General features: G+C 47.0%; 1 protein-coding gene across 2 annotated transcripts in view; it reads left to right on the forward strand.

Moving 5' to 3' along the window:
* LOC146871337 (uncharacterized protein C14orf119 homolog) overlaps positions 1 to 15,067 on the forward strand; it is a 125,734-nt gene that overhangs the window by 75,679 nt on the left and 34,988 nt on the right. The gene's annotated exons all lie outside the window — the stretch shown is intronic.

Raw genomic sequence — 15,067 nt, forward strand, 5'->3', positions numbered from 1 at the left:
CCGACCTCCGGCGGGGAAACACCGTCCGTCTGGCGCTCGTGGGGGACTTGGTAAACGGGAACGATTGTCAAGCCCCGTTTCCTGGCACGGGCGGGGCTATATAGCCGCCCAATCAGGAAGCTCGCTGGTCCTGGCGCTCCGTGATGGAAGAGAAGGGTATTCTGGGATATGCAGTTTTCATGGCCAGGGTTTGGTAGCGGTGGGTAACGCAGGTCATGACAGAACCCCCTCTTGAGGACCGCCGTCTCGGCGGTTGTCCTGGTTTCCCTGGATGTTTTGTATGGAATTTCTTAATCAGCCGTGGGCAGTTCAAGTTAGATAAGGGCTCCCAGGTTCGGTCCTCTACCCCATACCCTTTCCAGTCCACCAGATACTGTACCCTTCCCCTCACTAATCTGGAGTCTAGGAGCTCTCGGACTTCATATTCTTCCTGTCCTTCTACTTCTACAGGTGGAGGAAGTACGGAAAGTCTCACATCTGGAGGACAGGGCTTTAATAAGGAAACATGGAATACAGGGTGGATGTTCCATGAAGGGGGAAGAGTCAGACGTATGGCTACAGGATTTATCACACGTTCAATGCTATACGGGCCTATGTATTTTGGGCCCAACTTACCCACCCCCTTTAGCCGTAGGTGTTTTGTAGCTAACCACACCCTGTCTCCAATCTGATAGCTAGGTTCTTGGCTTCTCTTTTTATCGGCATATTGTTTATGTGTGGATTGTGCTTCCTGAAGCTGGTGTTTTTGCTTCTTTAAGCACTTGTCGGAGATGAGTGTGGTGTTCTTGTATAGTGGGGTGCTTGGACTCTGCAGGCCAGTCGAAGGGAAGCATGTTAGGATGAAATCCATGTAAGCAAAAAAATGGGGAACATCCAATGGTGGCATGTTTTGCGTTATTGTAGGAGAACTCTGCCGTCCAGAGTAACGGGAACCAGTCCATGGCGTTTTGAAGAGAAAAACAACGCAGATACTGTTCAAGAGTTTGGTTAGGACGTTCCGTCTTACCGTCGGTTTGAGGGTGATAACTGGTTGAGAGTCTTGTGTCCACTCCCATGGTGGCGCATAATGCCTTCCAAAACCGAGAAGTAAATTGGGAGCCCCTGTCGGTGATAAGAACCCGTGGTAGTCCATGTGCCTTCACTACGTGTTGGAGAAAGGCAAGTGCTAGTTCCGCCGAAGTAGGTAATCTTTTCAAGGGGATAAAGTGTCCCATCTTGGTGAGATGATCGACTACTACTAAGATGGTGGTGTAGCCGTCGCATGGGGGCATCTCCACAGTTAAGTTCATCGACACTGTGTGCCATGGGAGTGCAGGTATAGGAATAGGACGAAGCAAATACGTAGGTTTTGTATGGCTGGTCTTGCTCTGGGCGCAAATTGAGCAGTTTCGGATATACTCCTTGATGTCGTTCTTCATGGTAGGCCACCAAAAGGAACGCTCTACATATGCAATAGTTTTGTTTTCTCCTAGGTGTCCTCCTAATGTCGTGTCGTGAGCCCAGGAAAGTATCTGTTCTTGAAGGGCCTTGTCTGGAAGGTATAACCTCTGGTCGTGGTAGAGAAAGCCATCTATTACGGTTCGATTCTCAGGACGTTCAGTGATCCAGCCTTGTTGGTCGAGATGTGTGAAGGATTCTTGCAGGTTTTCCAGGAAGGATTCCGAGAAGGTTGTGGCTAGAGACTCTGGTTGAAAGACTTCTACCGGGAGAATAGGTGGACTGTCAGTAATCTCTTCAGGTGTGTCTTCCGTTGGGAAGGGCATGCGTGACAGGGCATCAGCCTTTCCATTTTGAGCCCCTGGTCGGAATCGTATAACAAAGTCATAATCCGAGAAAAACAAGGACCATCGGAGTTGTCGGGGCGTGAGTGCTTTGGTGGACTTTAGGAACAGCAGGTTTCGATGATCAGTGTAGATTTCTACGGTATGACTGGCCCCCTGAAGGTAGTGTCGCCATTCTCCAAAGGCTCGTTTTATAAGAGTTCTTTGTCTGTAATGGAGTAATTGATCTCGCTGGGAGTAAGCTTTTTGGAGTAATAAGCCACTGGATGTATTTGTCCTGTTTCAGGGTGTCTTTGGGAGAGGACTCCTCCTAAGGCGAACTGTGATGCATCTGTCTCAAGAATATACGGCAAACTAGGATCGGGGTGTCGTAATATGGGAGCGTGGGTGAAACGGTTCTTCAGTTCCTGAAAGGCTCCTTCTGCTTCGGAATCCCAGACAAAGGAGGTGTTCTTTCGGAGTAGACGTGTGATGGGATGGATAATCTGTGAGATATCCTTAATAAAGCGTCTATAATAATTGGAAAAGCCAAGAAAGCTTTGGGCCGCTTTGATATTCTTAGGAGCCTTCCAGAGAGTGATGGCCTCCACTTTTCCTGCGTCCATCTGAAATCCTTGGGCATTAATGACATAACCCAAGAACGCTATTTCGGTCACGTGGAAAAGACACTTCTCCAATTTAGCATACAAGGAATGTAGTCTGAGTCTGTCCAGTACGGTTTTGACATGCTCCACATGATCCTGGACGGTTTCGGAGTAGATGAGGATATCATCTATATAGACTATGCAGATGGTTTCCAACAACCCCCGCAGCACTTCGTCCATGAAGTATTGGAATGCGGCGGGGGCATTGCATAAACCAAAAGGCATAACTTGGTACTCGTAGAGCCCGAATTTGGTCCTGAAAGCCGTCTTCCACTCGTCTCCTGCTTGGACTCTAACCAGGTGGTATGCCCCTCGCAGATCTAATTTTGTAAAAATACGCGCTCCTTTTCAATTGGTCCAGTAGGACGGGTATTAGGGGCAGGGGCTAGCGATTTTTTTTTATTGTAATCTTATTGAGCGCCCTGTAATCGATGCAAGTTCGTAATTCATCACAGTCCTTCTTCGAAATAAAAAAAAGGGGTGATGACGCAGGAGACGATGAATGCCGAATAAACCCAGAAGCAAGGTTCTCGTCCAGATAATTCTTCAGGTACCGGGTTTCAGGCTCGGTGAGGGCATACACCCGACTACATGGTATATTGGCTCCGGGTTGCAGGTCAATACGGCAATCGTACGACCGATGGGGGGGCAAACGTGTGGCTTTTTCTTTGTCAAAGACGGATTGGTACTCTTGGTATATTGCGGGCAGAGCGGTAGCGCAACAGTAGGTGACTTCCTCGCATCCTTCCGCCAACAACCCTGCCACTGGCCCGTTCTCCATCATAGTGGGTTCAGATTTCGCGAGGCAGTGTTCTCGGCAGTACTCTGAGGTAAGGGAGACGAATCTTTCCGCCCATCGGATAACGGGGTCATGCAGGGTGAGCCATGGCATACCCAGGATGAGTCGGAAGTGAGGAGCATCGATGAGATCGAATTGCAACGTTTCGTGGTGATTCTTTCCCACCTGCATGGGGAGAGGGACGGTGTGATATCGTACGGGCCCGGAGGTAAGGGGTTTCCCATGCACTGCTTTTACCACCTCTGGGGCCCCTTTTCTTACATACAAGACTCCTATGGCACGGGCATAGTGTTGATCTATGAAATTTCCGGTGGCACCTGAATCCAGGAGTGCCGCCACCTCCACGGTAGTGGTGGGTCCGGTCCATAACGTAACGCAGACGTTCAGATGTGCTACGGAAGGTTGGATGGTGTTAGCAAGAGAGGCTGAGACCTTTTCTATATCTTGACCCAAGGCAGTGGTCTCCTGCGGTCTTGGGCGCTCTAGTTTTCCGTCGACGGGAGGAGGGCTGCGGCTTGTTTAAGGGAAGGGTTTGGTCTCTCCGATGCGTTGGCTCTGGCCCGGCACTCTCGAATAAAATGTCCGCTCTTCCCGCAGTATAAGCAGAGTTTTTGCTGCCGACGTTTTTCTTTCTCTTCTAGCGTCAGCGGTCCTCGCAGTCCCCCAAGTTGCATAGGTTCTGTTCCGTCGGTCGGTCTGGCAGGAAGAGCCATCAAGGCCTTCATGCGTATCGGGGGAAAACGTACCTTGTTTCTTCCTTTCTCGCTTTTTCGTTCCAGCAAACGATGGTCCAACTGGACCATAAGCTCTATCAGTTCCTCACAGGTATTGGGCAACTGGACAACTTGAGACAGAACGTCTTTTAATTCGCCCCGTAGGCCTTGAAAGAACAACGTCGTTCTTTTTTCTGGAGGCCAATCTGTTTCTACAATGAGGCGATTAAAGGAAGTAATATACGTGAGCAAGTCCTGTGATCCCTGTCGGAGAGTCAGGAGTTCTCATCATGTGGGATTTTTGGTCGAATAACTTCCTCATTTCCTTGCAAAAGTCTTGAAAGTTATGGAGCACTGGATCGTTGCGTTCCATCAAAGGAATGGTCCAACTGGCTGCATTCCCTCCCATGTATGACATCATAAAGGAGGTTTTAGCCTCGTCGTCATGGAATACTGCTGGTTTGCATAAAAAATGAAGTCTACTCTGGTTCAGGAATATTTCGAATTTTTTGGGATCCCCGAAGAATCGCTCAGGAGGAGCAAGAGGAATGCATTGTGTTTGTAAGACATGGACGGTGGGAACTGAGCCGTCATGGGGAGCTGTTGTCGAGGGCATGGAAAAGGTCCCTGGTCCCTGTGCCCCTCCCCCAGATGCTGGTGAGGTGGTGGAGAGCGGAGGAGGAAGCGTCCACTCCTTGATATATGATCCTTTTCCTTTCTCCTGACGGGAAATGCATGCAACCTCCCTACGTAGCGTCCCCAGCTCCTTTTTGAATTCTTGGTTTTCTAAACGTGAGGTATGTACCTCTTGCTGTAGTGCCGCGAGGCTCTCGAGCAATGAGGTCAACACCATATTGGTATCCATCGCCCGGGCTGCCTAAACTACGTGGGCTTGACAATCTGTTGTGACAGCGTTAGGAGCACACTTGTAAGGTAGCCACTAACCTGACTAGAAGGCAGCAGGGATGGAGTCAGATGAAAGTTCCCTCCTTCCCGAAGGCACGTCGTGCCCCAGAGAGGAGTACACTACTCTGTGGACAGACGTCCCCCCGGGCGAGAAGGGAAAACCACGGGATAGCTCTGTGTGGTGCTCCTTGGTGACGGCTATGGAGAGTTTTCAGTATCCGCAGGCGTGACGGAGGGGTATCGCACCAACTAGAAATGAGAAAGGCAGATAAGTAGAATAAACAGAGTCTCTCCTGTGGAGCAGACACCCTTATTTGCATAGGAAGTCAATTCCCCCCTTCCTACCTTAACGGGAGTAGCTTACACTGTGAACTCCCCTTTCCGTCTGCGAAGTCGCTAAGAAAGGAAACACCTGCACAACTGGTGCAGAATTCACCTAGATCTGGCAGCACCAAAGTACGTAAGTCTCAGCAGTTTAAGACAGTATTCTTCTCACGTTGTTTTCAGCACAGCGTGAAACGCGCAGCCCATAAGCACTGCTGAATTTGTTCCCGTCGGGGAAGTTCCAGGAAATGAAGGGTGCGCGTTGGAAATGCACGCACGACTTAGCCTAAGTACCTAGTGGAAATAAGGGGCCCTGTCGAGTCAGGGAAAGTACATAAAGAGGGTCTCGCACGAGCGAGGAGCCCTACCTGAGCCTTTCGGGTAGCTGCTGGGAAGTCTTTGTAGAAACGCCCGACCTCCGGCGGGGATATACCTTCCGCCTGGCGCTTACTTGTGACTGCCGTAATTCACTCCGGGAAGCATCGCAGTCCTCTGGGTCCTTGAAGGGTGAAGCACGCCCGACCTACGGCGGGGAAACACCGTCCGTCTGGCGCTCGTGGGGGACTTGGTAAACGGGAACGATTGTCAAGCCCCGTTTCCTGGCACGGGCGGGGCTATATAGCCGCCCAATCAGGAAGCTCGCTGGTCCTGGCACTCCGTGATGGAAGAGAAGGGTATTCTGGGATATGCAGTTTTCGTGGGTAGGGTTTGGTAGCGGTGGGTAACGCAGGTCATGACAATTACTCCCACAGTACTGCTCTGTCTCTAAGACGGGATGCTTTTGTGCATCATGCAGTTTACTGCTCAGCCTTGTGGATTGGCTGCTGGAGTGATAACGTGCAATCTGGGACCTACTGCACTATTACATGAGATCTGCGTACTAGTGCTTTCCCTTGATCAAGAGGTCAGACACAATTGGAGCTGCTGAACCTTTTGTCTTTACTATTCCCCCAAAAGTTGAGCGCCCCACCAGCGAGTTCTTCATCCTGTGGAATGTATTAGATCCAGGCTTCCTCAGACAGTGGTGGTAGGTGGTTCAGTCACAGCATGCACTAGTGGTAGGGAGAATGGGTGACCAGAAATGCACAATCCGTTCAGCACAGATCCCATGGCTCTTTACATGGTCTCTTTTCTAGTTTTACTTAATTTTGTCAAGTCTGGTGGTTGGGGAACTTACAGGTGACATCAGACATCACAGCTTTCGTGCCTTAAACCTGATAGTACCAATCTAATGTTAGAATTAGGCTTACTCCAGTATTAGAACTTTCATAGATTCCCATTGCTTGTATCATTACCCGTCGTCAGAATGGGAGTCTAGGTAAACAAAATAACATAGCAGTAGGTATAAAAGAGAAAGAAAAAGGCCTAGGCCTCATTCCCTTTTACAGCATATCCACCTCTTTTTGTAAAAGAGACCAAAATAAAGCAACAGCTCAGAGACAGATCAGAGGGACTGGGTGCTGATAATTAATGCACCCTACGTTTGAAGTGTCAGCAGTCTTGGGTTTGCAGCCATTCAAAGCGTGGGGGACACCCTACTCTATGTCTTGAAGTCTCTCTCACATTCTCTACAAGCCGCTTATTGCCATTTCATATTCTTTGATTCTGCAGTTTATAGCCCTCACGCGGACTCCTTTTGTTTTAACTCGCGAGCCTTCTTTGCATCTCATGACTGCTCTGAATGCAGTGATAAGCTTATATGGGACAGCAGTCATTGGGTTCTCACCCTGTACCCTCCCAAACATGGGCGCCAGCCTAAAAAGAAAAGGTTGGGGATACTAGCAGGCCACGACATCGAAGGAGGTCATCCTTCATCATTAGTCAGAGCCACAGAAATATTAAAAATAATACGCCAATGTAAGAAGACTGCGCAAGTGCTTTTAGCCATACCTAAAGCAGCATTGGTTATTTGTTCAACGAACACCTTTTACAAATACGGATTACAATGAATTCTTTCAAACAACCAGCATTAAAAATGCAATAGGTCTCGCCTTTTATTAAGTTAAAGCCATTTGCTTTGCTATACAATACCATTAGCAAAGCAAATGGCTTTAACTTAACCAAAGGCGCGACCTGTTGCATTTTCAATGCTTGTTTAAGGTGTTGCCTATCTGGTGGCGAAAAGACTTCCTGGGGACATTACGAAAGTTTTTCTGGGAATGCATTCTGCCCATTGCAACTCATATTTGCTTGCTTTCTCTTTGCTGGCTTCCTTTGTTTTAGGCTGTCCAGCATGTCTTTGCCCCTCCCGTAAAACACAGCCTGTTTACCATCGGTGTTGTATTCTTCAGTGAGTGCTCACTTCCTGTAAACAGGTCTTCACATTTTTGTACTTATCTTGTCACATTAACTATGCATTCAAAACCGAGGTCAAATGTCAGGCTTTGTCTTCTGAGGGAGCTTGGGGTTTACTTTTCTTGCCCAGACTGCAAATTGAGAGGAATCATGTGATTATCTTGCTGGATAATGGGGTTTAGAAAATTACGTTTTTTTTTTTCTAGCACACAACAAACTTTAAATGTTAGTAAATGAACTGTACAAATATTTCAGAATATGTCAGAATTAAAGTACAAATGAAGCACAATTTTTTTGTATTCCTGAAGTGTGGAAACAAATCTTTTAATACGATAAAATAAAATTAATATACTAGGTAATGCCATTTGTACGATGTATAGGTTTATCAGTAAAATTGTATGAGCAAATGTAATGGTCATTTCAATTGAAAATGTAGCGTCTGTAATGGCAGTGCGCTACCACATCATGCATACTCCACTTAACAGCACTCCACTATATGCCATTCTTCAAAATACCACCCCACTATTTTGCACTCCACTCTATCCCACTCCATGACACTCAACTCTATAACTCGTTACTCTACACCAGAGTTCTTCAGTCTGTGGGGCGCCCCCTTCGAGGGGGGCGCGACACCATCTTCACACTAAGATCTTACCTTTGTTGGTATTTTACTGTCCCGCGTCGCAAGTCAAGTCACAGTAACAGAGGGTTGGAGGGGGGAGGGAGGGGAAATAGATAAGGCAGGACGTGCACTTTTGTCATGTAAAGAGCTAACAATTAACCTTCCCAGGAGGGGGTTAATTGGTAGAGCTGGAATGCCTCAGCTGCAGTGGGAGGCCGGGTCTCCTCTGCTACCGAAAGCAAACGAACAGACAGTCCTGTTTCTTTGCGTTCGATTTCATAGCAGAGGAGACTCCTTGCCTCCCACTGCAGCTGAAATGACTGCCTCGTTGTTGCAACCTCACACTGTACTTAAAGAGTGTCATTTTTAGGAGAACAAGGATTCGAAGGTGAAAATATATTTAGTGCCTAGAAGCCACGGTCCAAAGTAGAGTAAAGCAGCTGGTAACAAGGAGCGCGATTTGCAAATTACTTTTTAATCAGATCTGGTCGGAAGTTGTTCTTCAGCCCCCTCCACCAGATTAAAATAAACTATCACCTCCCATCCATGTGTGCTGAGAGGGGCACAGGTATCCGGTTGCACTACTAGGGTCTAAAGCGCCGTGCGGCACCACACTCTAAAAGGCGGCCTTGGTGCACTCTGTCTAACTCACCAACCTCTCCTGACCAGGCTGTGACTGTTAGAGATCAGGCTTTCAGCAGACAATCAGACAGTGAACCACAAACATGAGGCTTAGGCAGAGTGCAGTACTGTGCTGTAAAGCAGTCAGGACCCACAACAGTGGGCATTTCACATCCCCCCCCACCCCCCCCGCCCTCGAGCAGGACCGCCCACCCTCCCTCCCACAACCAGGCACTTCTGCTTTCTCGCGGTGCGAGAAGCAGAAACATAAATGGTATTTTTACCATGCGAGAAGCAGAAACATAGAATGGTAGTTTTACCATGCGAGAAGCAGAAACATAGAATGGTAGTTTTACCATTCGAGAAGCAGAAACATAAAATGGTAGTTTTACCATGCGAGGAGCAGAAACATAAAATGGTAGTTTTACCATGCGAGGAGCAGAAACATAAAATGGTAGTTTTACCATGCGAGGAGCAGAAACATAAAATGGTAGTTTTACCATTTTATGTTTCTGCTTCTCTCACTGCGAGAAAGCAGTGGGGCGACACCCCCACGCCCCAATGGAGGAGCCGCCACTGCTTTCACGCTCACCCTGCACTCACAGCGATCACAATGCCCTCACACTGGTCCCGATGCACTGACACCATTCACCCGCTCACCCTGAATTCACAGTGATCACTCTGCACTCACAATGCACTTGTGCTGTTCACCCAGTACCTCACCCTGCAGTCACACGAGCACACTACTCAACCTGCACTCATGTGACACTTCACTAACCTGTCCCTCTCACTGCTCAATCTGCAATCTCACTCAAATAAGCCCATCATTAACCATACATTAATTCGTCCCACTGTGCACTTACATCCGCACCGAAATTCATATGGTCACCTCACTCACCCTGCAGTCACTCCTCTTACCCTACTCTCACACTGTTGCATAGCTCACCGTGCCATCACATGGGCAATCCTGCCACCCACACAGTGCAGAGGTTTAATGTGTCTGCTACAAAGAACATGTACCAAGCAGATCACTGAACTGAGTGTGAGTAAACAATGAGTAGTGCTGTAAAAAAATGAAATGTTTGTCAGAAAGGTGCTATAGAGAGATAGGGTGCATTGTTGGTGAGTGGTAGTGAGGAAATTCATGGAGAAGGAGGAAATGGGGGAGGGGGCGCCAAAACAGATCGTTGCACTGTGTGCGACCAATGCTAGGGCCAGCCCCTGGATGGGAGTGTTAGCCCCCACCCAAAGTTCTGGTCCAGTTGCGCCCCCGTACAGTATGGACATGTCGTGCCCCATCACGGTTTTCGTCTTAAATTACAAAAAGACATATTTACATGCACTGCAATCCAGCCTTTCAGGGTGCCCCTTGATAGAGGCAGCTCTGTTTTTGCCCTATTGTCCTGGAATAATCCCTAACCAGATTCTTGTAAATACTGTTTTGCTTCATTTCTTTTTGATGTGAGAGAGTCTATTACTATTTGCCGAGAAATGTTTTTGTTTCATGCAAACAACCATAAAAAAAGTTTATTTTAGATCAAAACGGGTCCTCCCATATGAGAAATTGGAGGATATCCCAGATATTATTCGCTGTACAATTAGTGGGCTGCTGCTTTGTTACAACAGTGAAAACAGCAAAACACACAAGAAGATGGACGGAATGTTGCACATTGGCAAAACATTCACCCCCAGTCACAGATCTGGGTTTAATCCATCGTTCTTTTGCTCACCACGCCACCCCAGTTCAGACATGGCCATATGCAAATCAGTCTTGACCCTGTGCCTCATGGGAACAGTCCAGCCCGAACTGCCAAGCCATGTCTTCCCTGGACCGGAATCAAGTATCCTAGGAAAACACACATCACTATCACTGAATATTAGATGTATAAACTTTTAGAATTTCGACCCTAGCGCCTGTGCACCGTTAGTACCCCTGCTAAAGAGGGTATGGCAGAGCTGAAAGTGAATCATTTAATCTCAAAGCTGTTCTGAACAGGGGCCCCCAAAATAGTATTAGCCCAGGGCACCCAAAATCCTTAACATGTCCCTGCTACCACAAAGTCGGTCAGACAACATTGCTCTGAAGTAAAATAGGCAACGTCATTAATTTATTATCAGTTCTATTTTTTTTTAAACATAAGCCCGACGTGTCCTACACCCCCACTGCTTCAGGCAAGCAACTTATCGCACCACTAAGGAATTCTCAATTAGGTGTTCGTTCTGCGCCCTCTCTTTGGACTTTTACCTGTCTCTTCGGATCCATAACTGGTTGGTGGGCAATTATCCCATTATAATGCAGCCTAAAACATTTGTTAATGGTTTCTAGAGAAGAATTGTTTCTCGTGTACCAACTCTGCGCTAGGGAGTGCTTGAAAAATCTGCTAACACAATCTCCCTTACAGTCACTGTTTTGGCTGAAAATGTCTGCAGAATATTCAGCTTTGAGAGAAACTGCTATCAAAACTCTCTTGCCTTTCAGCTCATCCTATTTATGTGAGATCGGGTTCTCAGCACTTGCAGTATTAAAGACTAAGTACCGTTCAAGACTGGATGTGGAGCACAACCTGAGGATGGCAGTAGAAAAAATCCATCCACTGATTGACAGTGTGGCTAAAAACAGGCACACCCGTCACATTTATGTTGGTGGTGTTAGTATTAATCTATATCATGTGTAAAATAAAGCATCCAAGTAATAACAATTTGCACACATTGTATTTTGGAAAATTGTGTTTGAGCTGTGTAATAAGTCTGTCATTTCACCACACCCACTCACAAACCTGCAGTTTACTAAACACTCTTATTGTGTTGAACACTATTTGCTGGATATGGCCTGTGATATGCGCGTGGCGGTCGATTATGTACTGTACCAGATACCAGAAATTTCTGTCAGGTAGTGGGGGGGCCCAACATCTAAAAAAAAAAATCAGCTGGGGGGTGGCTCAACCTACAAAAGTTTGAAGACCTCTGCTCTACACCATTTTACTCTATGCCACTCCTGGAAGCGCTACTCTACGCCACTGTACTCCATTATGTGACACTCTACTTTGACATTTTACCTCACTCTACTCTACGACACTCTACTGCACTCTACGCTATGCCACTCTACAACGCTCCTCTCTTCGCACCTACAATCCATGCCACGACTACTCTACGGCACTTTACTCTACTCTATGCCCCTCTACTCTAAAAAACTCCATAACCCATTAACTCTGACACTCTACAACTCTATAATCCATTCTATGTCACTCTGCAAAACTTCCTCTTCGCCATTTTACTTCACTCTGTGCCCCTCCACTCTACGTCACTAACTTTTAGCCATGCTGAACAGCAGCCACACCGGTGTACAACATGGTTAAAACCATATTAGCAAAGCAAAAATGCTGTTGCATAGGTGAGAGTTCTTGGCTCTGCCAATGCTTGTTTGTTATTATCACTGATATGTTTGAGGTATTTTAATGTGTTTAAGGCTACCCAAAATGCTCAATTTTACCTAATGTGTGTCATTTTGAGGTCTAGCATAATAGGCAGCTCATGTGCTGTCTGTTGCGAGTCATATTGTTAGCTTATATTGGGCTTAGTGCCCGCCCATTGCTTACCACTGGTTTGGCTTGATTGTCATTCTCATTTGCTTGCTCTTTATTCGTTAGTGTGTGAGCTTTCCTTCCTCTTGTTTGTCTCTCCTCTGGAGCATAGACATATTATACTGATTACTTATTCGGGCACTACTTTTTAGGACTTGCCTGACCCAGCGCTTGCGCTGGTCTGGCGAGACTTTAAGTAAGGGCTTCAAAAGATGCTACCGCCGGCCACAGCTTGCAGTGCGTGTGCGCGGGCGCGCTTGAGCAGAGGCGCCATATGGCGTGATTACTGCTGCGCACAACTCGCGCACATGCACTGCAAGCTGTGGCCGGCGGTAGCATTTTTCCCCCGCAATTAACTTCCTTGTTTTTCTCCCCATAATGCGCGTGACTCTCATGCAAGCTGAACGACAAAAGAGGCAACATCACGGCGCGCACTCCCTGCCACTCCCCTTTGTTGTCCGTGTGGTTACAGGGGAGTCGTGCCTCAGGCAAGCTGTACGCCTCTTGAAGTACACCTGTTCTTTCATGTTTTGTTTTATTTTCTACATTGTTTTTTTTCTCGGGTGACGTGCTTTCGTTTTTGCTCATGTCTGTGCCACCGCTCTTAGTTCAGGCCGGGTTTAGATCTTTTTGAGGACACTTTTAGCATTTGTCCAGCTCCTTGCAGAGCTCCTGCCATCCCCAGTGTGTCTCGCTTCTCCTCAGAGCAAGGGGGCGAAACTCCAAGGCAAGCCTTGTGAAACATGCACTAAAAACCATAAACAAAGAAGTGAAATCACATGCAGGATCTGCGAGGGATACCCAGATCCTGCCTCCAGATCTCCTGTAATCCTTGTTGTCTGTAACCCCTCATGAAAGGCTTAGAAACGGTCTTCAGGCAGTATCAGTGCTGCATGAATACATTAACTATATTGAGGTTTCCCCCACTTAAAAAACGGATGCATTTATATTTAAATCTCTAGGATTCTGTGACTTAGTTTAATTTTCTGATCAGCCTTTCTTCCTCACTTTCTCTTCTCACCCGTCAAGCCTCTCCCAGTCCCTCCTACGAGGTCCTCTCCCTGTCTCAGTTGGTACTGCCTGCTGTCTTTCCTGACTCTCTCAAACCCTCCCCCACTTGTTCCTCAACTGCCTACTCAATCTGTCTTTAGTCGCCACTCCCCCCACCAAACACCAGGGATCAGCTTGCTGTAGGACTGTATGTCACTGAGCGATCTCACTACATCTCCTTGCATGTCTTTGCTGTCTCCCTATCCTCTTTCTGCTCTCTATCACCCAGCCCTCTCTCTCTTCTGCTGTCTCACCTAACCCTGCAGGGGCCAGGATGTGGATTGTGGCGGCACTTTCACAGTTTTGTTGTCTCTCCTTATCTTTATTTCAGTCTCTCCCTTCTTCTCGTCTCTCTCTATTACCTCACTCCTAGGGATTATCTTGGGTGTCACTGCCACAGATGTCTTACTGCAGCTCCAGACATGTGCAGTGTGTCTCCTGCACTCTCTTCCTCCTGGCTCTGTCTCTCCCTGGTTTTACGTTGTCTCTGCTCTCTCCACCCCCCATTACATTACACAAGGTCAGATCGTGGGTATCTTTTGTATGTATTTATTTACTTACACTAGAAAGTGCATTGCCAAACACTTATAAAGTCCTAAAGTCCACTGCACTGCGAACTAAAACACATAGGTAAAAACACATTTTCATTTACAATGCCAATAGCTCTAACTCGCTAACGTGAAAACTATTGCATTGCAAATGCTTGTTTATTTTGTTCCGAATGTGTAAATCAAGTTCCCCACTCTGTCTCTCTCATCTTTTGAGGATTCGGTGTCTGAGAGGTGAATTTACAGCTACTGGGGCAAGTCAGGATTGACTGTCTACGAACTAGAGTATTTTATTGAGCTTGACAAAGCTTTTTAGGCCTTGGATGTTCATGGAGAACACGGACAGACCACTGTTTGTCGTTGTCAAGGAGAGATTGCTTGACTGAGAGATGATGAGTGTACTGTGAGAAGATCGTAATGCTGTAATCTTCTATTGTCGAATTAAGGTTGAGTGATCCTGTTGTGGTACGTGAGCTATAGGTTATCTAGTAACTGCTGGCAATGTATGTGTGGGCTATTGTGGTTTTATGGGTCACCTCAATTGGGTTTCAGGGGATCTAGATGTATCCTTGTCATTGTAGGAATGTGCATGCTGTTTACACTGCTGGGTGGATGGCCAGCAAGAGGAATTGCGGTGCCCTCCATCTAGCCAGAGATTTTGGAATACTGGTGGGGTGCGGCCTTCTCTGTGATGATGAGCTGTAATATTCATTATCGGGTCACTAATCGAGTCCAGGAATTGTTCCAGTGCCGTCGGATCAGAACACTTTCAGGTAACGTGATAAACATGATACAAGGGTCTAAGAGGCCATTCCATATACTCTCTTGTTTCAGAATCAACCTCAACGTTAGAAATGTCCTCCTGATTAGGTTAATTTCAGATGCGTAGTGACTCGCTGCTTTGGTCCATTGACCAGTTTGGTGATATAGGCGGTGTTGTCAGAAAAATTGAGGAATGCATGCGTGTTCATGGCGCCGTAGGCATGCCATTATTGGCCTACAGTTTACTTAAGATGGTTCTTTTTACATTTTCAACCTGTGACACAGGCTTAAATTAAAATGGTGGAGTGGACGTAGTTTGCAAAAAAGTCGGTAGCCAAGCAGTCAGGAATTGTTTCATATTATTCCCTGCTTCTTACTCCAGTACCCCAAAGATGTGGATGTTGTCCAGGTGACTGTGGCG

This window comes from Triturus cristatus, chromosome 1_1 (genome assembly GCF_964204655.1).
Source record: "Triturus cristatus chromosome 1_1, aTriCri1.1, whole genome shotgun sequence".
Classification (NCBI taxonomy): domain Eukaryota; kingdom Metazoa; phylum Chordata; class Amphibia; order Caudata; family Salamandridae; genus Triturus; species Triturus cristatus.